Source organism: Acinonyx jubatus, chromosome C2 (assembly GCF_027475565.1).
Source record: "Acinonyx jubatus isolate Ajub_Pintada_27869175 chromosome C2, VMU_Ajub_asm_v1.0, whole genome shotgun sequence".
Taxonomy (NCBI): Eukaryota; Metazoa; Chordata; class Mammalia; order Carnivora; family Felidae; genus Acinonyx; species Acinonyx jubatus.
Genome location: NC_069384.1, coordinates 89,065,648 through 89,093,039, shown reverse-complemented (window position 1 = coordinate 89,093,039; position 27,392 = coordinate 89,065,648). Strand labels below are relative to the sequence as shown.

Genomic DNA, 27,392 nt, shown 5'->3' with positions numbered 1-27,392 from the left:
ATATTTCTTTTTAGAAGTATATCCAGAAATCAACATGTGGGTACTAGATATGCTCACTGTCACAAAGGTATTTCTGCTCTCAGACTGTATCTGTAGAAAAATAAATGTATAGGTTCTCCCTCTGTTTCTCTTTCTATGTATGTTCCTATTTCTCTGTCTCTGCCTGTCTCTCTCTCTCTCCATATATATAGTCTCTCTATGTATGTATGTATATATGTGTATGTATGTGTGTGCGCGTGTTTGTGCATGTGCACACACATACACACGTATATTCTCTATGTATACATAAATGCATGTACATACATATGCATCCTTATTTGTATCTATATTTCTGTATCTGTCTATATGTGTGAACCATCAATTCATGCTGTTGCTTCTGATTCAAATCCAATACCATGAAGTTGATTCTAACTTCACCTATTTCTATATCTGTACCTCCTTTCTCCATCAATAAGAAACCTGCATCCTTTATCCTCAATATCTTTAATTATTACTAAATCTCCTGCATTTAGCCTGGCCATATCAGTCTTCCCTCAACCACTTCTATGAAGCCATTCTCAGGAGGCTGCCATTGTTAGCTTCTATTGTTCTACTTTTCTTACCTTCTGAAGCCTTTCTCATATAGACTGACAACACTGGTTATCACAGTAATGTCCCTACAGCTCTGGTCTATAGCTATTACTGTCTGCTTCAAGCCTGCTCAGTGAAATGTATGTTTGTATGATCCCTGTGTGTATGTAAGTATGGTCCCTCATATAATGAGTTGGATTTTGTGGCCATAATTGATGATAAATTGATAAAATCACCATCTGTTACTCCTGGAGATGTCCTGCATAATGAATAAATGAAATGATCATTTAAGTGGCATTCACAACTTCTTAGGGGATAACTTGGATGGTTAGAAAAAAACTTGATTCACAATTTCTTAAATTTTTTGCAGGAATGCTGTTTCACTGTGACCTGGCTCTGTATATTGATTCTGAGAAGGCTTGAAAATCCAATTCTCTTGCTCTTGTAAGTTACTTCATCTTTTTGTCTAAAGGATCTATAGATTTTGTCTTTATCTTTAAAAGTCCAGTAGTTTTACCAGGATATGTATTGGAATTGACCTTTTCAATTTCCAAACTAGTTGATGGAATGCTTTGAGGTATACATTCAGACTCCTTTTTCACTTCTGGAAATTTTTCTTGGGTTATAGGTTTAAATGTTGGTTCTGTACCATTTAATATAGTTCTGTGACTCTAATTGTATAAAATTTTGGATCTTTCTTGCCTGTCTTCCATTTCAGTCACTTTTTCTCTGGCTTTCTTGTTTCATATTTTACCCCATTTTTAGTCTCTTGGTAATTAGCCTGTTTCCTTAAAAGCCCCTTACTAAATTTTCATTTAAATAAATTCTGCATTAGGTACTTTGTATTTTAGGCTTCATTTCTGACATGATTTTGTTGTTTTCTTCTATTTCTTTCCTGATTTCAAACCCTCATTTTATTTCTATTTACTTTAATCCATTTTTATTGTTAGTTTCTGATTGAAAAAAACACTTCACATCCTTGTTGAAGAATATGCAATTTTGTTTGGAATGTTGTGGTACAATTAGATTTTTTTGTTTGCTTGCTTTGGTTTTTTGCACATAATTTTCACTAGAAAAAAATTTCACTACCACACCCTTATTTTAAGAATTTTAAATTCAGTTTGGAGTGATATGTTACACTTCTCCTAAGATTATTTATCTTTTTAAAGTTTATTTGTTTGTTTATTGACAGAGACAGTGTGAGTGGGGGGAAGGTAAGAGAGAGAGAGGAAGAGAGAGAGAGAATCCCAAGCTGACAGCACACAGCCTGATATGGGGCTTGAACTCATGAAACTATGAGATCATGACCTGAGTCAAAACCAAGAGTCAAATGCTTAACTGATTGAACCACCCAGCCACCCCCCTCAGCTTCTTTGTTTGAAAGTAACTGGTAGAAATCTAATCACCAGAAATGTTTGGAATTGCATTTATGGATTTTTTTTTTTTTACCCTAGTGGTTGTATATAGGCATGACCTATTTTTAACAGGGCTTCTATTAAGGGAGTGCCCTACTCTATAATTTCTAATCTATTCTGTGCAGTTTCCGTTGTGGATATATGATTGGTTGTGGTGGAGAGGGGACTGGAATGTCTTGGTTCATTTCATTTCTATGGGATCCTTATTTTCTCCCATTATTTCCTTCTTTTCTTTTGATTCCACCAATCCAAAAGGATCCCCTCTTTTTCATAAATTTAATTCTATCCCAGATGTAATGCTTTTGTGTGTCTTCCTCTAAGTACCCTGTTTATTTTTAAAACCCTCTTTTGGTGACAAAGTTTTGAATTACCAAGGCTTAGCCTGTTTTAATACACTAACGTTTAATTTTGAATTTCTTCTTTCTTGGGTTGGTTTTGTTCCTACATCATCTAAGTCCTTTGGTCATATGAACTCATTCCACAGGGTCTTTTAGGTTTTTAATTCTTTTACATCTTTAAGCTAGAATTATAGGTAATAGAGGAGGATTTATTAGAATTTGGTTTATTTTTGTACTTACAAGTAACTGGAATATTGTAGTATTTTTCTTTCTCCCATTACTGTTGAGGCATTGTTTTATTTGCTTTCCTTGTTGATTTTATTGTTTTGGTAGAGGATATGTACAGAGATTCAAAATCAGGAGTTATCATTGTCCTTCAAATCCAGACATTCCTTGTAACTAATCTTTTTTTAGTCAAAAATAGTGATGTTAATAAGATTTTTGGTCACCTTCCTCTTTCCTATAGACTTCACAGACATATTATTTAATTATTTATTTTGAGAGAGAGAGAGAGAGAGAGAGAGAGAGAGAGAGAAAGAAACTCAAGCAGTCTCCATGCACAGCAAGGAGCCCAAAGCAGGGCTCCATCCCATGACCTGAGCCTAAATCAAGAGTCAGATGCTCAATCGATTGAGCCACTCAGGTGCCCAGAGATATTTTTTGATGTACTAACTTTGCCCCAGAAAGAAGTATCATTTTTTACATTGTAATATTATCAACAGTCAACATATAATCAATGATATGTACATGGCTAAAAATGTTATAAAGATTAAAAACTACGTGGTATGTACAAATATACTATAACACATTTCCTGTCATGATTTTTTTCCATTCAATATTTTCTCATTCAAGAATAACATGCATACTCAGAAAACATGAGGAATCAAGGAAACAACAATAATCAACATTGCTAATCATTTGGTTTCTAGCCTGATGGAATCAAATATCTTCTAATATATTGAATTTGTAAAAAAAAAATTGCTAAAAAGGAAGAGAAATCTAAAAAGACAAGAAAAAGAGGAAGTAAGAAATGTACGTTCTCACTTTATTTGTTGTCACTTCCACTTCTATGTGGTTCTAAAGCAGAGCTTAGAGGATGATCGGCAATGAACACATTAAAATCTAGTACAGAGCAGGGGCGCCTGGGTGGCTCAGTCTGTTGAGTGTCTGACCCTTGATTTAAGCTCAGGTAATGATTCCAGAGTTGTAAGATTGAACCCCACATTGGACTCTGTGCTGAGCGTGGAGCCTGCTTAAGATTCTCTCTCTCATCCTTTGCCTTTCTCCATTACTTGCATGCTCTCTCACTCTCTCTAAAAGAAAACAATAAAAATAAAATAAAATGTTTTTTTAAAATATCTAGTACATAGAAGACTATGCCAAACATAAGCAATTGTAAATAATTCATTGCCCATTATCAAAACATGTAAATATTGGAAAACCTTATATTTAAAATGGAAACCAAATTGAATTTATGGTAGCCCAACCCGACTTGCTGTGGCTATGATTTCTTATCTGATTTTACCTACCTAGTTTACTCTTTCAGGACTCTAAATATCCTTAAATTTTATGAACTTACCAGCTATATAATATACAGTGACTTCTTATGTCAGTATTTGTTTTCTATATGTACTTAATTTATTTTAATAATGAGAATATAATTTAGGACAAAGGATAGTTACAGATTAACAAGGATCTTCTGCTATGTCTTCTAGGTTCTTTCTCTATCCTAGTTGTTTTCCATGGGGATTTTTCTTTTACTTGTCCTTCTTAAAACATGACACGTAGCAATGCATACCTCTAAATTTTAGTTAAAATGGTGGAGTGCAAATCTAGAAAAGGAGAAAGGAAGAAACAAAAGAAAGAAGAAAGAGAAAAAGGAAAGATAAGGAGAAGAAACTGATAGAAGAGAAGAGAATTTGAAGAGAAATCTGAAGAATGATGATAAGTTCTGCTGAGAATGAAATTCATTATTGTGACATTTTTTCCTGAAATATTTACATTAACTATGCTATCTATATTTCTTATCCTGCTCCTCAGAGAGAAACTATACAGCTATGCAATGTTTTTGAAAAATCTGTTTAATATATGCAAGACCAGCCAAATTCTAACAACCAATAATTGGTTTAAATGCATTTCTGAAATGTGTAAATATGCATTTGACTCTGTTGGCATTTACCTTAATAAAAGACCTCAGAAACACAAGTGATTAGCCATTAAACTAAATTTGTAGTTCTGGATGAGTTTTTTTGGTTTTCTAATATGTGTTCTTCTATTATTCCTAAAATGTTACAATCTTTCCATTGAGTATTTTAGCATTTATCTATCCTATAGAGGTAAAACCATTTTAGGCTAAGAAGTTTTAGGAAACAGCAGAAAAAATATGACCACAGTTCTGTTGCTATTGAGGCAAAACATGAACAGTCTTATTCTTAAAGGTTAAGTTGGAAACCCACAATCACAAACTATTCATTACAAGCAACTAGTGTGTCCTTTGCTGCCACTATACATCATCTGTGCAATCAAAACATTATCTGATATTAGTAGGCAGAAAAACTACCCAGATTTAAGTCGAGAGCAAGAAAATGAAATGTTCACTACAATTATCAGAACAAGACAGTATTAAAAAACAAGACAGTGTACAAGTTCGCTACAATTATCAGAACAAGACAGTATTTTTCTTTCTGAAAAGAAAAAGTATTGTCTTCATTAAAAATATTTAGATGATAAGGCTGAAATTATAAGTGGGTTTTTGTTTGTTTTGCTTTTGCTCTGAAATATTCAGAATATTGCTAAGTATCCAAGTTCACTTTATTATTGAAGATGTACATTTGTATAAGACTACAGTAGGAAATAAACATTTTGTGTCACTTCTGAGTTTAAAGAAAGCTTAAAAAGGCCAAACAGTGGACAACCTTCTATATGTGAGAACATTCTAGTAGTAAAGAAAAAGAATACAATTATTATAAAATAAAATAGTCTGTGTTCACTACATCATAGGGCAACAATAAGAGGTAAGGGTATTTTCGAAGTTGAAGAAGGGAGACCTGGAATCCCTTCTGGATCTGGTACTTGTTAAATTTATATGATCACTGAAAAGTTGTGGGGTCTCTTTCAGGCTCAGTTTCCACATCTTGAAAATAAGTCTTAGAAAGAACTCTTGTTCTACTTTACACAGTGGTATGAAGGTCACATGGTAAGATGTGGATGAAAGAGGGTTATACATTTTAAAGTTTTTAACACATTATTGCAATTAATCTATGGTAAATTGTAACTAATGTATTTAGACTTATCATTTTCAAACCCTTAATTTGACAACATCTTTATTATCCTTAATAAAATTCATGGAGCAACTAACTTACCTACATACATAGTTTTGAAAGTAAGTATTGTAATTGCCAAACTACATATATGGATGACTATATAAAGATGAGATAAAAAAACAAGTTATAATCAAATAGTACGTATTTCAGCATATAAATATTGTTATAACATACCTAGAAAACATAAGGGAGCCATATAGCACAACTATATGTAAGATTATCAAGAAAAATCATAGCTAAATAAACTGATTCAGCTTGGCTGTATCGGCAGTTCTAGGGCACTTGTTGGGATGAGCACCGGGTGTTGTATGGAAACCAATTTGACAACAAATTATATTTTAAAAAATGTGCAAATCCAAAAAAATAAATTAATAAAACCACCAGCAGTGCTGTGTTCAGTGATGTGATTTTATGAAATGGTTAACAATTCTTATAAGTTTTTGAAGGAAGAAAATGTATCCCTCTATTTGCAAGTTAGTAGCACTCCTGGGAATTCTATAGCCATTAAATAATACAAAAGTAAGCTATATTTATTTCCAGTTTGAAGTAAAATTCTAGTCTAAAATGGTTTTAAACAGGTTTCTCAGTTACACGAAAAACTGGTGCACACTGACAATTTGTGCTGACCATGAGACCATTCTGCGTACTGTGCAAGACTATTTTAAATATTGTAGATTGTCTAGTGTTTCTGACCACCACCCGCTGAAGGCCAATGTTTGCTTCTAATCATTTTGATAAATAAAAATATACACATTTTATAAATACCTTTTGAGATAATACCACCACTATTGCAAACCATGAGTCCTTATATAAATAACATCCAAGTCATATTTTCCCCCAAGAGTCAGCCTAATGTATAGAAATATATCATATTTTAATAATGATGGTTGCTTAATTTGGTTCCTATTTGATTGAAATGTCCATCAAATGTATGTGGAAACTTTATTTTATCTTACTTTTGTTTTGGTCCATCAGCCTTCATAAGGACCCCAGTTTTAGTAGAATCATTCAACTGTATAGTACCCCATACCCTTCCCACTCAATCTTTCCTGCACTCAACTTATTATGTGTTTTGCCCAGGACACTGCTAGTTTTATCTTTTACAGACTTGGTCAGGATTATTTTTTCATCCTTATTCTTTTATCATTAAAATAATAGTAATAGGGGAGCCTGAGTGGCGCAGTTGGTTGGGCATCCAACTCTTGATTTCAGCTGAGGTCATGATCTCACGTTTGATGTGATCAAGCCCTGCATTGAGCTCTGCACTGACAGCAGCACAGAGCCTGCTTGGAATTCTCTTTCCCTCTTTCTGCCCCTCCCCCACTAATGCTTGCTCTTGTGCTCTCTCTCTCTCTCTCTCTCTCTCAAAATAAATAGAAATAAAACATTAAAAAATTTAAAAAATATAATAATAATAAATATTTATAGTTCTTTGTACACACTAGGAAAATTTATATCTATGTACCTCTGCTCACAATGCTTATTCTATTTGAAAATACCTATCTTAATCTCATTTCTACTGTGGTCTGAATTTTCCTCCAATGAACAAAAAATCATCTTTCGTTGTGTAGCATAATAGTCACCTTCTCTAATTTTTTCAAGTAAATTTATGAATCTCAATAATGCTATTTTAAACAAACTAATATGACAATACTTCTCACAATTAATTTTAGTATTTTCTTATAAGTACCTTTTCCTTCTTAGTTGTTAAAGCCTGGTCAATAATTATTTCTTACCCCTCTGAATCAATTCTTATTTATGTAAACCAAACTTAAAGCCTGATATACCAGGCAATTAAAAATATTTATTAAAATATACAAATAAATTTAAGTTATTATCAGGTAAATTGATAGGCCCTAAAGACTAATGGTATGGCAAAAGTATTTAGCTTTTTTTTCTTTTTAAATAAAAAAATCAAATGAGATTCACCAAGAAGGCAGAGTAATTTGCAAAGGACATGTAATATCTCTAGGGTTCAGAATTTGACTGATGTTAATTTAATAATCTTAACATTTTTAAGAGTGATCTGACAACATTAAAATTTCTAAGGAACAAAAATCAGGTGTCTTTTCAATAATGAAATTAAATTTTCCACTTAGGTATTTTAAGCATAGCTTGTCTCCTCCATTTTTTCTTAATCAGATTAAGACATGTTTTGGTGGTTTAACCAAAATGTCTTTTGGATTTAAAAACCAAACAAACAAATAATTATTATGTGTAAAAACTACCTTAGGAAAGACAAACCAATATATTTTTGAGAAGAAAAATGATTTATATATAATAAGCTACTGGGAGATAGAGTGGACTGTCAGGGTTTGCCAAGAGCATTGTGAAAGGGCAATGAGTGTAAAGTGAAGATTTCCTTAATTCTCTTAAATCAGATTTAATACATCTGTTTAATATGCGCGGTGGTACTTTATGTGCTCCAACAAACTATTTTAGCTACAGTTCCTAAGTGGCGTCAGACACGTTATATTTCCACTACAAATATTTGCAATGTAGTATAAATTTAAAATTAACTCAGTATACTATCATCACCTAGAATTAGGGAATAATATGATCAGTCATTATAAGCTTAAGAACTTGAATTTCGACTGGTTTTTAAACTCCTCGTTTGGGAATTAAGTCTTCAAAATGGCAAAAAGCATGTCAAAGTCTTACTTTTTTTGATGTAAATGTTTAACTTCATCCCAGGCTATTATAAATATAGATATAGTTATTTATATTTATATAATAACATTTGTATTATATAACATATATAGTATTTACATACTGCATACATTTATGTATTATACATTAAAAAAATTTTTTTTAACGTTTATTTATTTTTGAGACAGAGAGAGACAGAGCATGAACGGGGGAGGGTCAGAGAGAGAGGGAGACACAGAATCCGAAACAGGCTCCAGGCTCTGAGCTGTCAGCACAGAGCCCGATGCGGGGCTCGAACTCACAGACCGCGAGATCATGACCTGAGCCGAAGTCGGATGCTTAACCGACTGAGCCACCCAGGCGCCCCGTATACATTTAAAAAATTATAAATATACCTATATGACATCTACTTGTTATGTTTGAGAATGTCCTGGAGCTGCCCAGTCAACTGTTTCTGGAAATTGTAGCTATCATAATAAATAGGTTTCCACTTTTGCACATGCTTATATTTAAACCGTTATTAAGCTGCAGATCTTCTCTGTCTTGTTCACTTCTGAATCATGAGTGCCTAATAAATATGTATTGAATAAAAGATGAATCAGCAATGGATATTTTTGTTTGACTCTGGAAGGAAAAATATTTAATTTACTTATTACTTTAGATGATTTGCTATTTGATTTTTAAGTTGGTATATACACGAATTTAATAATAATAATTATGAAAAGGAAGAGGAAGAGATAAAGAAAGAGGAAAAATAAACAAGGGAAGAACAGGACAAATAAGGGAAATGGGTGAAAAAAGAGAGGGTATAGGGATAGGATAGACTTGAAAGGGGGAAAGGAATAGAAAGTATGGAGCAAAAGGGAAGAGAATATGGAATTGGGAAAATTTGTCTATTCAATAGTGTTATAATAATTAGTTATTCATATGGAAAATTAAAATCAAATTGCTGTAATATATCTCATACCAAAAAAAGTAAATTCCAGATGGATTAAAGATCTAAATGTTTAAAAAACCTTCCAAATTGTTTAAAAGAAACTATACAAGGACATTTTACAGCCTCAGGGTAGGAAATATCTCTTTAAAAATGAACATATACAATCATAAACAAAAAGGAAAATTTTTCATTAAGTTCAAATAAAAAACAAACTTCATATGACAAGGCATTATTAGAAAATTTAAAATACAAAAAAAAGATCTAGAAAACATATTTGTAACATATATAACAGACAAAAGCATTAGATCTTTGATTACTCTACTACCTACACATCAATATGGAAATGACCATTTTTAATAATGTACACAGAAACAAATAAGACACAGAAAAGAAAAAGAGAACGGCAAATAAATATATGAAAAGATTATGTTACTAGTACTCAGAAAGATGCAAGTTAAGAGAATAAGGAGGTATTATTTTAAACTACCCAAATTTGAAAAATTAGAAGTCCAATAGTAGTAAGCATTGTGAGAATATAGAATAACTAGAACTCTTTTCCTCTGCAGCTGGAAGTATTAATTGGAAAACAGTCTACCACTATCTACAAAGCTCAAAATGCATGTACCCTACAAAAGAGCAACTGAACTTCTATGTAATGTCCCATTGACATTCTTGTGTATGTGTATTGCACAAGTACCGATGTACAAGATCTTTAATAAAGCATTGTTTTTAATAATAAAAAATTGACCTAAATACCTGCCAATTGGGGAATGAATAAATGCAATGTAACACAATTATTTCCCAAATTAAAATAAATGATTTAGACTTGAGGAGAAACCCTAAAAACAATAGTGATAGAGAAAAAGTAATTGCAGAAGGGTCTATATGTGTGTGTGTGTGTGTGTGTGTGTGTGTGTGTGTACGTCTCTCTCTCTCTCTATATATATACACGTGTGTGTGTGTGTATAATATATATATATATATGTTATAAATATACACACATACATAAAAAGCACATACAAGATTATGTATGGAATAAGTATAAAAACATAAACAGGATACAGACAAATCGCAATAGTATTTATTTTGTGAATGGAAAGGGTAGAAAATAAATTCAGTTTTATATGTAATCATTTTTGATTTGTTCAAAGGGATTTATAAGATCAAATTTAAATAGGACAGGACTGCTATTATTGCTCTTAGTGGAGGGTGTATGAGTGCTTATTGTGTGGGTCTCCATATTAAAAAACATATAAAAACAATTAACACTGTCTTGACAAGTAAACATACTTGCTCCAAGATTACACAGCTAAGCAGGAATACCCAAAAAAGAATTTTATGATTCTAAAGCCCATGATCATGATATCATACAATTCTCTTTCCAGCTAGAGTATTTGCAACATTACAACCTAGATCCTTTAAAATCTCCAACAAAGTAGGAAAGAATATCCAGTGGAAAAATGACAGTCTCTTCAACAAATGGTGTTGGGAAAACTGGAGAGCGACATGCAGAAGAATAAAACTGAACTACTTTCCTACACCATACACACAAAACAACTCAAAATTGATGAAATACTTAAGTGTGAGATAACCATCAAAATCCTAGAGGAGACCATAGGCAGTAACCTCTTTGACGTTGGCCATAGCAACATCTTACTAGACAAAGCCAAAGACAAGGGAAACAAAAGCAGACATGAACGATTGGGACTTCATCAAGATAAAAAATTCTGCACAGTAAAGGTGTATTCTGCATCAATAAAACTAAAAGGAAGCCTATGGAATGGGAGAAGATATTTGCAAATGACATATGAGATAAAGGGTGAGTATCAAAAATCTACAAAGAACGTACCAACTCAACACCCCCAAAACAAACAATTCAGTTTAGAAATGGGCAGAAGAAGTGGATAGACATTTTTCCAAAGAAGACACCCATATGGATAACAGACATATTAAAACATGCTCGACATCACTCATCATCAGGGATATACAAATTAAAACCATGATGAGATCAACCTCACACCTATCAGAAAGACTCAAATTAACAACACAAGAAACAACAGATGTTGGCAAGGATGCAGAGGAAGAGGATTGATGCCTTTTGCAGTGTTGGTGGGAATGCAAATTCCTGCAGCCATTCTGGAAAACGGTGTGGAGTTTCCTCAAAAAAGCTAAAAATAGAATTACCCCCATGATCTAGCAATTGCACTACAAGGTATTTACCCAAATGATACCAAACCACAGATTTGAAAGGAAACCTGCACTGCAATATTCACAGCAGCATTATCAACAATAGCCAAACTATGGAGAGAGCCAAATGTCCATCAACGGATGAATGGATAAAAAAGATGTGGTATACATATACAATGGGATATTATTCAGCCATCAAAAAGCATGAAATCTTGCCATTTGCAATGATGTGGATGGAGCTGGAATGTATTATACTAAGTGAGATAAGTAAACCAGAGAAAGACAAATACCATATGACTTCACTCACATGTATAATTTAAGAAACAAAACAGATGAACATATGGGAAGAGGGGAAAATAGGAGAGAGGAAAACAAACCACAAAAGACTCTTAACAACAGAGAACAAACAGGATTGATGGAGGGAGGAGGGTGGAGGATGGGCTAGATGGGTGATGGGTATTAAGGAGGGCATTTGTTGTGATGAGCACTAGGTGTTGTATGTAAGTGATGAATCACTGAATTCTACTCCTGAAATCAATATTGCATGGTATGTTAACTAACTAAAATTGAAATAACAAAATAATCTTCAATGTAAATATCTCCTATTCATTGGTTACTTTGCGTTTACCTCTGTCCACTATGAAAGCTAAAGTTGTCCAAGGGCTTCAACTTGGACATATATTTTGGCAGATAAACACACAGCTATATTTTTAAAACCTCAGTGAAGAAACTAAGGCCATTTGTAAGAGCTTTTATTCATAAGAAAAGATTAAATAATTATTTCACTAATTAAAATGCCTGGGCATATATCAAATCATTATGATGTGCCTTGTATCCAACCTGGCTTTGGATATTACCCCTGCAATCTCAGTAACTGCATATTTTTAATGTCAAATAATTGTTCATTGTTTCCCAATATACATTCTCTACTTCTTCGACTGGGCATATGACCTACCAGCTGCAGATACATTCTCTCAGACTCTACGCATCTGTGTTGACCTTGCAGCCAAGCCCTGACCAATGGGGAGAAAGCAGGAATGTTGACTGTATATTTATCAGAACCTCAATATGGAAACTGCTTGCCTGAATTTCACCTTGCATTGGCTGGAAATTATGATTATGAGCCTTGATTCCAGAGGTAGAAGCCATGCATTAGGATTACAAAACCATCTTGTTAACCCTGGACCACTCTGAATTGTTTTCGTGGGAGAGAAATAAACTTCCTGCTTGTTTAAATCATTGTATTTTTGCATCAGGTTAATTTTAACTCGCTCTCTAACTAAAATGAATTAACACTTATGTTTCACAGAAGAGTAATTTGATACTCAAAAATTAAGAACTTTGTCCATGATTATACAAATAAGAAGCATCAAAGTGAAGTGTAAGGAGTGGTATTTCTGACTCCAAAACCTGACCAATATGCACCTTCCTCCGAGTCGGGGAAAGTCTGTCCCAAGTGCATGAATTCTCATATGTAATTGTAAAAGGCTGGCCTCAAAGTGACTGTTGGCAAAAGCCTAGGGCACATGGAAACGCTAATTAGGAAATATTTGGCTCTTTTATGTTTGTTTTAAAGATACAGTGCTAGAAACAACTCTAGGCACAAGTTTCAGGATTTAATCTGGCTCGTAGGTGATGAGGAAACTACAAAAGATACTTCTCAGTCATTCCACCACATCCACCCTGACAGGAAGCATAAAATATTTTGTTACCTAATGGGAAGTTAGTTCTTAGAAGTCACAGTTAAATATCCTTGCCTTCAGCTTCCAGCACATAAAATATCACCAGTGTGTTAGGAGAGACACTGATAGAATCTATTTAATTTTCTCCGTGGCCTAATGAGGAATGTGTCAGTGAAAGAGCTCAGCAGCTAATGTCCCAAACACCGACTACAAAATTTTCCTACACAGAGGTAGGAATATAATAAATCTAGGCAAAGAAGAGCTATTTGGTTACCAAGCAGTGACTTGGAACCAAGGCAACAATTCTTTCTAAATCTAAAAAGAAAAAGCTTTTCGTTCTTGCAGCTAATTCAATTAAAATGAAACACATGAAAACATTAAATTCTCTTTTCTTGGTGCCAGAGTTGCGGGAGGACTAAAGAGATACTTAACATGGGCAATATTTCAGTCATAAAAACTAATCTGCTCAGTTAGTGATGTGTTCTAGGGGAAAATTCAAACCCACCAAGTACATTAGAGTGGCCCAGATGCACAGCAGATTTGAGCAGCACAATACAAACAGGAACTTTCATTAGAGATTTCCTCACTGTCAGAACCACTATCATCATATAAAGACAACAAATATTTGAGAGGAAACTGGAGAGAAACAAAAGGAAAATTCAGCACTTCTGTTTGCCAATATGTTTACAAGCGAAGATATTGAGCAAAATGAAAACTAAATGAAAATTAATTTTGAAATTCTGTTTCCTTTCTTGAAAATTAGATCTGAATAGTAATATAAATGTGTGTGTATATGTGTGCATGTCTCTGTGTTTGTGTGTGTACGTGTGTGGGTATAAGCACACGTATTTACACAAGTGTGTATATATAATCCATATGTCTGTGTGTAATTACATCTACACATACACATACACATATATAGACACATACACATTTAAGGAAATTGGAGGTTAACTATGAGTTCTTTTTTGGTTTTTGTCATAATGATAAATTGAAAGAAAGAGTTTTCTTCAATTGTCATGTTGAGAAGTCATGTTTTTCAGATTCTTATTTAAAATGGAACAATAGGGGTGCCTGGGTGACTTAGTCTGTTAAGTGTCTGACTCTTGATTTCAGCTCAGGTCATGATCTCACTGTTTCTGAGTTCAAGCCCCACATGGGGCTCTGCACTGACAGCGCGGAGGCTGCTTGCGATTCTCTCTGTCCTTCTCTCTCTGCTTCTTGCTCTCTCAAAATAAATCAATAAACTTAAAAAAATACAATAGAACAATAAATTCTGGCTGTTATTTTTTTTCATATTGTTTTAAATCCATAGAGCAACCAGTACATAGTTATTTGTTCTCTGATAAAGTATATGAGAGCTCTATACAAGACAGCAAATTCAGTATATGTTCTATTAGATATGCTTTGGTAGAATTCTAAATAGTTCTAGAAGATAGAATTTTGAGGTTAAGAACTAATAAGAAATACTGTGAATTCCTTCTTGTTAGCTTTGCAGTCTCTAATCTGCCATTAATTCCATTCAGTGTATTTGTCTTTCTAGGCATTGTGATAGTCATTTCTAGTAGTTCAAATAGGATCTTCTTATAAAGTTTCCATCTATTTGCTTTTTACACATATTGCATATAGTTATAATTTCTTAATATCCTTGTCTTCTAATTTTAACATCTATGTCCGTTCTCAATCCAACATTATTGATTATTTCCCTCCTTCTGAATTGTGTTTTACTGCTTCTTTACATGCCTGGTAATCTTTCATAGGATGCCCAATATTGTGAATTCTACCTTGTTGGGTTCTGAATGTTTTCGTATTTCTATTTTTCTTTAGCTTTTTTCTGACATATGCTTAAGTGACTTGGATATAGGCTGATAATTTTGGATTTTGCTTTTATTTTTCATTTGGCTGATTAGAGGCAGAGTTCAGTATAGAGCTAATTATCTGCACTAGTGAGGCAAGCATTCCTGAGTACTCTATTCAATATTCCATGCTATGAGTTTTTCTAGTCTGGCTGTTTGGAATAGGCTTGTTCTTGGCTTTGTAAGAGCCCAGGCACTACCTCATCTAATATTTTCAGATAATTCTTTTCCTAGCCTTGGGTAGTGTCATCACACATATGCAGTAACCATTACTCTACTCAATACTTGAAGAAGACCTTCTGTGTATATTGCCTTTTTGGTACTTTGTCCTATAAAATCTAAACTTTTGGTTCTCCCTTTAATTTTGTTTGTTTGACATAGATCTAAGACTTTACATGATTGAGGATATGGTTAAATGGATCTGAATAAAATTACTAACATATAACAAGTAGATCAGATCTGTTTATTTAGTCCTAAATCACTATTTATTAAGGATATTAATATCAGTCATTGTTTAGCTGATTTTTCCCAATTATCTAAACTCATAATTTATTTTAGCAACATATTTCTTTTTATGCAACTTTGTTTTTCATTTCCAGTCTCCAAAAATGAATGCTCTGTGATATGTGGAGGAAAGTTATCACGCTTTTTTTGACCTTATAAAATGTATTAATTGCCACCCTAACTGCCAAAACATTTCCACAGGCTTTTACCAGAAACATTACGTTAGATACCACTTCTATGGATTGACAGAAACAGATCCATATAGGGAAGCCTATTTTGTCATTTAATTAAAGACTTCTTTCTATAGAGGAGGACGTCAAATTGGTTTCAATCTTGCTAAAGGCAGGTTGATGTGAGACCGGTCTGCTGTTCTGAACGAGAAAAGAGACATTTCATATTGAAACCATTTGGAGTGTCTTAGCATGACTTCACTAAACACTGTTCAGTAAAATGACCCACATGGAGTGAGGAGAATATGCTCAGGGGATAGTCTCACTAAGCTATTTGTGCAGCAAATTAATTCTTCCTGGAAAAAGTGGGGACAGAAAAAAAGGAACAACAAAACAACAGCAACAACAAAATGATTGTAACAGGGTTTGTGGATATCCTTGAATTTTTTTTTGAGGTAAACAAAAATCCAGGGAAGTAGGGAACATTTAAAAAAGATACATAGCAAAGGTCAATTTGTAAGGTGCTGAAAGACAATATAAGGATTAGAAACGTATACGTATTATAAACCAAATATGGACTTTCAACAAACATTTTATGATTCGATAGCAATGTAAAGAAGAATAATTTCAGTTGAGGAGAGCAAATAAAATGAATATAAATGACATTTTTTCCTTGATTGGTAAGTACAGCATTACATAATTCATCATGAGAGCCACTTTTATAAACCACATAAATGAGTTTTATGATGATAGCAAATCAGAGGTATGTGAGAAATATTATAATATGAGTCAAAATAATTTTACCATTAATGCCTGGTTTAGTTTACTGATAGCTAAAATTTATTGTATGTTAGTTCATAGAGAGGAAGACTGTATGCCATTCAATAAACATTATGAAGAGTAAAAAAAAAAAACAACTAAGAAGTCATTGGAGAATAGTTCTTTGTTTGCTTGAAATAAGTATAAAACTCAGCGTAATGAATCGTATAAGGGAATAGAGAGAACACAAATGAAAAGAAATCATATATTACCAAATAGCACCTTGATGAGTTGCAACATGAGATTTTTTTTTGGTAAAAATAAGATTATTATTGCTTTGAAAAGTTATAGTTTAGGACAGATGATACCGCGTTATGAGAAGAAAACTGATGAGAAATAGCTATGGAAATCAGAAGAGTGACAACAGTAATTGGATTGCTCTCATTGGCTATAAAATTAGAAGACACTTTGAAAGCACAATAAACATATGAATTATGTTTTGAGAGATTCAGCCTGGAAGTTATCACACAAACAGACTCAGAAAAAAGAATTTGGGGTTGAAATTAATCAAAATTGATCCAAGTTTTCTGGCATGTTTTTCCTTTTCTGTTATCAAAGAATTTCATTTTTTCCTTAATACTAAAGTTGATGCCAGAGTTTTAATCAGGCCAAAGTACATCGATCCTTAGTTCTGGTACTTCCAATTAGTTTCTTGAATAGGAAGGAAAAAAAAATAACACATAGGCAAGCTTCTGCAGGCTTTGCTTTGTGTATTAAACATTTTAATAGCAATAATTACATTTTGAAAACTAAGACAATGTAATCATTAATTATCATGGGTTGGAGCCCAAACTGTTACAATTTACTAATTTGAAATCTTGAATCACATTTTTATAATTAGAGGAGTCTATCTTGATCTTCCATTTTTATTCATTATGGTTCCTTAAATGCAAGATGATAATGATAGGGATGGAAGAATAGCATCGGTTCCTAATTGGGCAATAAATGCTAATTTTTTTCCTTAAGTTCATAAACAGATACATTAGAAGGAGTAGCTATCTCAATAATGTTTTCTAGGGAAAAGGGAAAAACAAAACAATAGCTTCCTGGGAAAGGCATGCATCACCATCCTTGTAAATAAATAGTCCATAGCTTGACAGTAGGAGCCAAGTCTTCCATTAAATAATTCAATAAATAAGCATTCCTCCAAGTGACAGGAATACAGCAACAAAAACATAAAAAAAAATCTCTGTACTTATGGAGCTTGCATTCTACTTTTGGAGACTATTATTGAATAAAATAAATGGGAAAACTATGTAAGAATTTAGGTAATAAGTGCTATGGAGAAGAACATAGTTGAAAAGAGGGATAGAAATTGATGCTGTCAGAGTGAAAACTCAAATGTATATAATGTAGGCAGGGAAAATCTTACTGAAAATATCACATTTAAATAAAGAAGTAAAATTAGTGAGGGAATAGACCATGGGAGTATCAGGAAGCACATTCCAGAAAGAGAAAACAGAAAATACAAGTCCCAAAGGTAGGACATGCCTAGTGCGTTTTTGGAACAGTGATGGGGCCATTACAGTTGCAACAGAATAAACAAAAGAGAGAGCAGCAAAAGATAAAATAAGGTGGGTAAATAAGTATCAACCATACAGAGTTTTACAGACCTATAGGCTTAGATTTCCACTATGAGTGATATAAGAAGCCATTAGAGGCTTCCTTTTCAACAAGGTTACTAGAGCACCTAAATTGAAAATAGATTGTAGAAGGCATAAAAAAGAATCAGGAATGCCATTAAGGATGCTATTGCTGAAAACCAAGCAAGAGATAAAGATAGCTTGGACTCATGTAGCAACACATGAAGCATTGTAAAATTTATTGGATTTTAGCTGTATTTTAAAGACAAGGCAAAATGAATTACTGATGGACTGGGCACGGAGCATGTCTAGTCAATAAACGCAGTCAATAAAGGTATCAAGCAATCAAGAATGACATCAAGTCCTTTGGCCTACACATCAAGAAAAATGAAGTTGACATCAACAGAGAAGGGAAAGATTGAAAGAGAGGCAGGTTGTGGGGGAGAAGATCAGTCAATATTCACAAGAACAATTTTGTGAGATTGGACCAGGTTCAAGAAAAAAAGAATGAGAGCAATTGTAACAGTGGAATAGACTACTTCTTCAAGGAGAAGTAAGGAGAATATCCAGAATATCCAGCAAAGTTGAAGGTGATAATTCATGAGAAGAACAGAAAAATTGCTGGAACACCATAAATGACTCATTCCTTGGGATAATCCCAAAATTAAAATTGGCAGATGTTACATTTACTACTCTTTTTTATACATACTATGTTATAATCGAATGTTTACAAAAATTGGGTAATAATATCAATATGCATATAATGGTTTAATATTAAAATAAAAGTAACAAAGAACTCAGAGGGGCTAGAAAATGTTCAGATACCACTTATTCCCCTATTAGCTTTTGGGAAGCAACTTAAGACCAGATAACTTTGAATGGTCAATTATCTGCCTCAGTTTGTCAAACAAACATGCATCCATATTTGTTCTCATGGAATCAATTTAACCCCAGGCGCCAATTAAGGTAAACCTAGTTATGTTGCAGTAACAACACATAGTGTCAGTCTTTTATCACAAAATTAGTTTATGTTTTGTTCTCACAATATGTCCATTATGAACTGACAATGGCTGCTGCTCACTTCAGTCACTCAGAGAGCCAGGTTATCAAAGACTTCCTCTTCCACATGTTTTCACAATCAGGTTGAAGAGACTGTGACTATGTCATACTGACTATTAAGATATTTTTTCCAAAAAGCAATACAGATTTTATTGGTTGAAAATTGAATTGAAACTATAATTTTACCATGAACCACAATAGCAGGAAAACTGAAATCTTACCAATCGTTATAAAGGATGACTACCAGACCTGGGGAAAATGAAGCAAGTATGCATTCCTCTACCAGATATGTACATTTGGGTTTTGTGAAGTTTAAGAATGAATATTGAAATGAATAAGTTCCACACTCTTGCTGATTACAAGAGCATATATTAATTAATGGATTATAATAATCTATGTAAGCAGCAAGTTGTATCTCTTGATGTTTCTCTCAATTACCTCTGTATCTCCAATCTTGGTGTGGTTAGTGATGATTTTATGATGGAAAGGAATGAACATTTTTGGGTAGAGTCATGAAAATTTAATGTTCGTTTGGAACTCCTAAATTTCACACACACACACAAAAAACCTTCTCTTTTGAATTGGATTTGATTGTAAATATTATCTGACCCTTGTATGGAGTATGACATATGATTGTATTAGTTATTGCTGTGTGACAAAGTGCCACAAGACTTCACAACTTAAAAGAATGCACATTTATTATGTTATCATCTCTATGATTCAAAGCTTGACATGGTACCTGAGTTCTCAGTTAAGGGTATTTCACAGGGCTGCAAACGAGGTATTTGCTGAAGACTCAACTGGGGAAGGACCCACTGCTAAACTCTCTCACATGGCTTTGGGTATGATTCTATTCCTCAGGGGATATTGAATTGAAGGCTTCAATTCTCCTCTGGCAATTGGCCAGAGGCCTTCCTTACTTCTTTAATACTTAGGTTTCACCAGATTGCATCTTCGGTGCAAGCACATGGAAAGGTCTAGAGAGAAATACGGACAAACAGACAAGCATGAGTACAGAAATCTCAGTCTTTTATAACCTACTCTTAAAAGAGACAATCCATCACTTTTGACATGTTCTTTTTGTTAGAAGTGAATTACTAGGCCCAGCTGACCCTTAAAAGGAAAGGGTTATCCTGTTTTCCGTGGAGAACAGAGATAGAAACCATTGGCTACTAAGACTGTGCTAGTTTGGAGAAGAAAATAGATAACAATTATGATACAATTTAATGAATGCTCTGATATTAGAAATTGTATGCTATGGAAACAAACAGCAGAGTTCCCTCACCACCTCCTCCACCCCCCTCCCCCAGCCTAGTTAAAGGATTAGTATAGCTCAAAGGGCTGGATCAGAAAACACAGTAACAATACTATTGAGGACACTACAAAAATCGACCTAGCCCAGATCACCAGGCCCCTGTAATCTATAATTAGTCGTAATTATGGTATTTGATATCAGAATGAAATACTACCATTCATCATCACCAATATCACAAAGTTATTTCCTTATCCTTAAGTAACTAATATGTAAGAATATTGAATTGTTATTTTGAATAATCTCCATTCCTATGTTTGATGTTAAGTAGCAATAAAAGACATCTGACATTCTTTAAAGATAGGGATATAGTAGAGTTTAGATAAGCATTCAAACATCTGAGCTCTAACATATATCCTAACTCCAAATAACTGTGAATTTATGTTACTGATACTAAAGGTATGTTGTTCTTCTGACCTTTAGTCACTTAGTGATCATTTATACTTTCTTGGAAAAATACCCAGAGAAGCATAATTAGCAGTTGGCAATTGATCCCTTTTGTTCTCAGTGAGAACATAGGTCAACAACTCACTCCATGTGATGTAGAACTATTTTTTGCAAGCAGTAGTCCATAACTGTTTCTGTTTTTTCATTAGCATCAGCATATTGTTTAACCTTGAGGTTGTTTTGAGAGTCTGCATCTAGGTGTAAATGCTCTATTTTGCAATGCAGAGGTGAAACTAAAATATCTTGCTCTAAAGATGACATTAATTTTCAGTGAAAATGACAATATTGTTTTGTACCTCTCCCATGAGCACTATAAAGCTCCATACTGGATTCCATAATTTCTTGCTAGAACCAGGCAATCCACAAAGCAGATAGCAAGATTTTTAACCAAAGAGTTTCAAGGAAATACAATTAAAAAATTGTCTAACAAATATGCTCTTCTGTCATCGACAGGTTGGGAGAAGGAGTATCTCTGAAGTGTCTACCACACAGTAAAGGTCAATAATTACTGAGAGAATATTTCACTAAATGATGATGATTAAGTAATTATACCATAGGCACTATTCTTCATGTTGGAGAAGAAGGGCATATATACATTTTATTAATTGTAAAAAGTAATCTTACTTAACAAAAGAGGTAGGTAGGAAAATCCAGTCTCAAGGAAAATATCCCAAATATTACTTTTGCAATTCCTTATTTTTCTTTGTGAAGAACAACAGAGACAAATGCAAACAAAGAAGAAATTCTGGGTATATGGAACCAACACTTGATGAGTCAGAGATGTTCTGGACACAGTAAAATAAATCATAGAGAAATAGGATCTGCTGTTAAGTGAGTCACCTGGGACAAATCCAGGGGTGCAATCTGCCAAGATCTAAGTGCAAGTTGCTGTAAGCCCTGCTCCCCCTTCTCTGTCTCTATATGATCCTCAGTGGTCCAGTTCTACAGATTCCCCCATTAAACCCCAAGAAAACACACCCAAGAGGCCTTTCCAAGAAGTGTCCTGTAATAATTGGGGACACCTGGGTGGCTTAGTCCATTTAGCTTCCAACTTGAGCTCAGGTCATGATCTCGAGGTTTGTAGGTTAAAGCGGCATACCAGGCTCTGTGCTGACAGCTCAGAGCCTGGAGCCTGCTTCGGATTCTGTGTCTCCCTCTCTGCCCCTCCCCCATTCTCTCTCTCTCTCTCTCTCTCTCTCTCTCTCTCTCTCTCTCAAAAAAAAAAATAAATAAAACATAAAAAAAATAATAACGGAGACACCGGATGTCTACCTTGGGTTCTGTTTTTCCCACTAGAGAAACCTTAGGCCTAGGGGAACTTCCTGGCGTAGTGCTGTGCAGGCCTAGGGCAGCAGTGATGTGGTCACAGTGATATTGCTCTTCCTACCCTTCTCATGTGGTTTCTCTCTCTCTCTGCTCCAAGAGGGTGATTCAGACCCACAACCAGGTTCTGGGATTTTTAAGATGCTATTTGTCTACGGATAGTTGTTAATTGGTATTCTTGTGCAGGGGACTGGAGCCAAGAATGACTGATTTTGCCATCCTGATGACATTACTTCTCTTTGGATTTCTCTATTTTCTATCACTTTTCTTCGTATTTCACATTCTTTTCATATCTCCTTTTTTCTCTAATTTTAAAAATTCTTTTTCTTTGCTATTTATGCTTCAACTAGATGTTAAATACAAATGTGTTATATTTATTTAATAAAATTTGTGTTAATGGTTCTCAATTCTAAGAGCAAGTAGTTGCATTTCTTTTATCCAAAAAAACTCTTCCTAAGGTTAATTACATTTTTGTTTTTATTTATATTTGTGGTTTTGCAGCAATTTTCTTCTGAGGGTAAACATCCCCAGATATACATAACAGAGACTGTTTTCCCAGGAACTAAAAATAAGGCCATAAAATCAAACAATTTAGGGGCGCCTGGGTGGCTCAGTCGGTTAAGCGTCTGCTTTCAGCTCAGGTCATGATTTCACGGTTTGTGGGTTCAAGCCCTGTGTCAGGATCTGCGCTGACAGCTCAGAGCCTGGAGCCTGCTTCAGATTCTGTGCCTTCCTCTCCCTCTGCCCCTCTCCCACTTGTGCTTTCTCTCTCTCACTCTCTCTTTCTCTCAAAAATAAACATTAAATTTTTTTTAAAAAAATCAAACATTTTAGGTAACCTTTGAATGTCAAACTTAGAAGGTTAATACTGTCTTTAATACACTTAACCTGTCCTCCTGACTTTAGGAAACATAAATAAATATATAGTCAAAGAAAAACAATACAGAATTTAAAAGTTCACATAATTCTTAGCTGACCTATTGGATTATAAGCCTCTCTGTGTTATCTGTACACATATGACACAGTAGATGTGATTGGAGGATGTGTCTTTTGATATGCACGGGGAGCATGGGCCATTATATGTGCAGTGTTTTGAATTGTGTTTCTCCAAAACTCATGTCAACCCAGAACCAGGCATGTAACCTTATTTGGAAATGGAACTTAATTTCAGTTTAGATGCAATCACACTGAAGTAAGGTGGACCCTACATCCAATGACTGATTTCTTTTTAAAAGAGGAAAAAACACTCTAAGACACAGAGAAGGCTGTGTGAAGATGGAGGCAGAGAATGGAATCGTGCAGCCACAAGCCAAAGAGTGTCAAGGATTGCTGGGAGCAACCCGAAGCAAGAAAAAGGCCACGACGTATCCTTTCATAAAGCCTTCAGGAGTATGTGCCTGCTGATACCTTGATTTCAGACTTCCAGTTTCTAGAATTGCGAAAGAATAAATTTCTGTTATTCTAAGCCATGAACTTTGTGGTATTTTGTTATGGCAGCCCTAGGAAACTAATACAATATGTTCTGTAAGCTTTTTTATGTTATGCTTTGCCTGAGACCCACCTATCTAGACAACATAGATTTATGGGAGCTTTTTTTTTTTAACTTCTCAGGTTTAACCAATTAAGTTAACTGAAATTTATTCAGAGTCAATAATATTTATTACATATTCTAGTGAGTTATAAATATTTCTCTACACATTTTTCTGCCAACTAAACTATAATTTCTTCTTGATATGAATTATATTACTCACATATATCCAGAGCCAATCAATAAGCATAAAAAGAAAAATAAGAGGAGATAGGGAGAGCAAAGAAGGGAATAAAGCAAGGAGAGGGATAAGATAGTAAAGGAGAAAAGAGAGGAAGAAGAAAGAATTTTATGATCATGTTAATACTGGCACTATTTGATTTGGTTGTCAGAACCATTTGGAAACCTTAAGGTACATAGGGGGAATTTTTCCTTCAAGGAATGGAATGGAATAGAGGTCAGAAGTGAGGAGGAATATTGAATTATATTAACAAGAGTAAATATTATTGACTACTCATATACAAGGCATGGCGTTAAGTAACAGCCATGAATTACCATGCTTAAATTTTGCAAAGATCTTCTGAGGCAGCAACAGATGTTATTGTACTCACAGTGTATCAAAATGTATTTAAAATCTAAAATGTAGAAAATGTCCAGATGGGTATTTAAACTCAAGAAAACTGTAATTCACAGCCATTTTCTTGACATTTCTATTACATCTTCTAATGTAAAAAGGACTCCATCCTTTCTTCTATGGTTCTCTTACAGTCTCTTGACTTTGGTCTGTTTGGGTCCTCTCAAGCAAGCCTGCTTCTGGACAAACTTTTTCACTGTACAACTTTGCCCTGAACTTCTAAACTCTATTGCTTCTCATCCTCCCTACCAGCAAGACTGGACCCTCTTCATTGGTATCAAACGTGGAGAGGGATTTGACGGTTTCCTGAGTCAGCCATGTCCGCAGAGAGAGCATTCCATTTCCTTCCCAATTCTGATGCTTGGAACTGACAGGGACACCAACGTTAAAACATTGTCAGCAGCACCCACCAAGTAACAACATCAAATAAATTGTCATAAAAATTGGCCTCAATTTTTTCATCTATCATGAGTCTTCTATAAATAAATATTTATGTTCTTTCTTTTTTACATTTGGCTTTCCTTCTGAAGACTATAGCAAATTTACTACTCCCAAAATATGCTCATTGTTAAATGGCAGACTCAAATCAGAAAGTTAATTTGAAGTATATTTTAAAAAACACTATATTATTCTTTCGATGACACTTAAATTATATATAACCACATTATCCCAGGAAAAATGATTCTGACAATTATATTTAGACTGAAACCATACTGCATTCCAACATGGAATCTTTTAGTGGAAAAATGGCACAGTGTATGAGCCAAAAAGAGGAATATAAAAATGTGCATTTTTAAAAAGAGATTATACCCAACCTCACTCATTTTAGCGAGTTGTTTTTAATATACAGTGTCTTATGCTTCAAGAGTGTGATGAGATACTGGCTTTAACTCACACTATCTCTGAACGTGTTTTTTTAAAAAAAATTCAAATTTTTAATAAATAAGTGTAAGGCCAATTTACATTTTGAAAATGACTGAATACTCTGTTTTGGGTTGGTTGGGATCAAATCAAGCAGTTTCTAGGAAGTTTATGATAATCACCCTTTCTTTTTAAGCAGCTCCTTATGGTTAATCAGTACATCAAGAGAAATTTCATTTCTACTTAAAGTTTAGTTATGTAAATAAGCATAATGGACAGAGATCAGACAATCAAACTACCATATGAAAATTAAAAATAGGAGTAAATTAGAAGAAAATGTTTATTGCTTATTTGCATTTTCAGAGGGCATATACTGTAGTTTCTGATGCATCACTCATTATGAGGCTTAATAATTAGCTCCAGCATAATTAACTGTTAAATCAAGAAAATGTAGCCAGCTTTGCTGATGAGAAGTTTAAATAGTGTTGGATTCTCAAGTATGAAACATATCCTTTCCTTAAGGTAGACCAATATTCTCCTATTCTTCCTTTATAATTATAGTAATGCCTATCCATTTGGGGAGAAGTGGATTTTGTGATTAATTACAAATCCTGAGAGTGTTAATGTTAATAGTAATATTTCTATAGCATAATATATTTTATTGTTAAGGGTTTTTTTTTGTAGATAAAGCTTTCTATTGACAAATCTTTAACATTAGATATTTTGCAAGGGCCCTTTCAAAATTGTATATATTGATAACATTTAAATGTGGGGTGCTTTGTCTTCTAGATATTTTATAAGAAAGTGTCATCTATAATAAATAGCAAGAAATAAAAATTAAAAAAGGGAAAGCTTTATTAAATAATACATGAAAAGAAATAACTAAGACTATATTAAAATTAAAGATGGCTGCTTATCAAAGACACTTAATATGTGAAAAATAAAGCTATAGAGTAGGAGATATCTATAAAGTGCACACTAAGATTATGTAATGTGAATACACTAGAAAGTACTTATCTTGAACATATAGAAGAATCCTTCAAGTCAACAAGAAAGGAAAGATGACAAAATTTTTTGAAAAAAGGACAGAAGATTTGAACAGGTACCTGATAAAGGCAGATAGCCAACTGGTCAATAGATATTTAAAAAGATGCCCATTAGCTATTAGAGAAATGAAAATTAAAACCAGAGTGCCATACATATTCATGAGGAAGACAGACAATTCCATGTATTGGTGAGTAACTGGAACATACACAATGCTGGTAGGAATATGAATTGGTGCAACATTTTAGGGAAGTGATTGTTGCTTTCTGCTAAAAAATACTTAATGACTCAGCAATTCCACTCATGTGACTAAAGGCAATTCATTCACATATGTAAAAAAATAATGTTCATGAATATAGGGAGTAGTATTCTTCATGATAGCCTCAAATTTCTAGCAACTCAAATGTTCATCAAAATTAAAATGGATAAATACATTGGATTTTATTCCAACAATCAAATATACATTTACAAACAAAGCTATTGCTACATATGAAATACAAATGAATTTTATAAACATTGCACTGAGTAGAAGATGTCAGGCACAAAAGAGAACATACTATACGTGTACCCGTAAAGTTCTATTTCTGATCCGGCGGCTGGTTACATTAGTGTGTTCACATTGTGAAAAGCTATTGAGTTTACAATGTAAACACTTTTCTGTACGTAATATATATTTCAAGAAGAAATTGGGGCACCTGGGTGGCTCAGTCGGTTAAGCATCCGACTTCAGCTCAGGTTCTCATGGTTCATGAGTTCTAGCCCCACGTTGGGCTCTGTGCCGATAGCGTGGAGCCTAGAATCTGCTTCGGATTCTCTCTCTCTCTCTCTCTCTCTCTCTCTCTCTCTCAAATATATACACACACATATATATATATATATATATATATATATATATATATATATACATATCAAGAAGAAATTAACATAAAAATAAAACCAAATGGAAAAAGGAAGTATTTTCTGCTACAAAAATCAAGTAGCAAAATGGCATTTTAGGGAAAATAAACACTAAAAAATTCATTTGGGTAGATGTTAAGACATACTAAAATTTTTATGTTAATGAGGTCAAAGCCACTCCTGTGAAGAAACACATTTGTTTTTAATGTAGTCTTTAGTCTCATAGGCACCAGAGAAGCAGGAGAATTTCATGG

The 27,392-nt window shown here is 33.8% G+C and overlaps 1 long non-coding RNA gene across 1 annotated transcript in view; it reads right to left on the bottom strand.

The window, feature by feature from the left end:
* Positions 1–27,392, bottom strand: part of LOC128315237 (uncharacterized) — a 148,022-nt gene that overhangs the window by 69,935 nt on the left and 50,695 nt on the right. Inside the window, exon 2 of the long non-coding RNA XR_008297806.1 lies at positions 19,832–20,069. This is a non-coding gene — a long non-coding RNA (uncharacterized LOC128315237). The remainder of the gene's footprint in view (positions 1–19,831; positions 20,070–27,392) is intronic.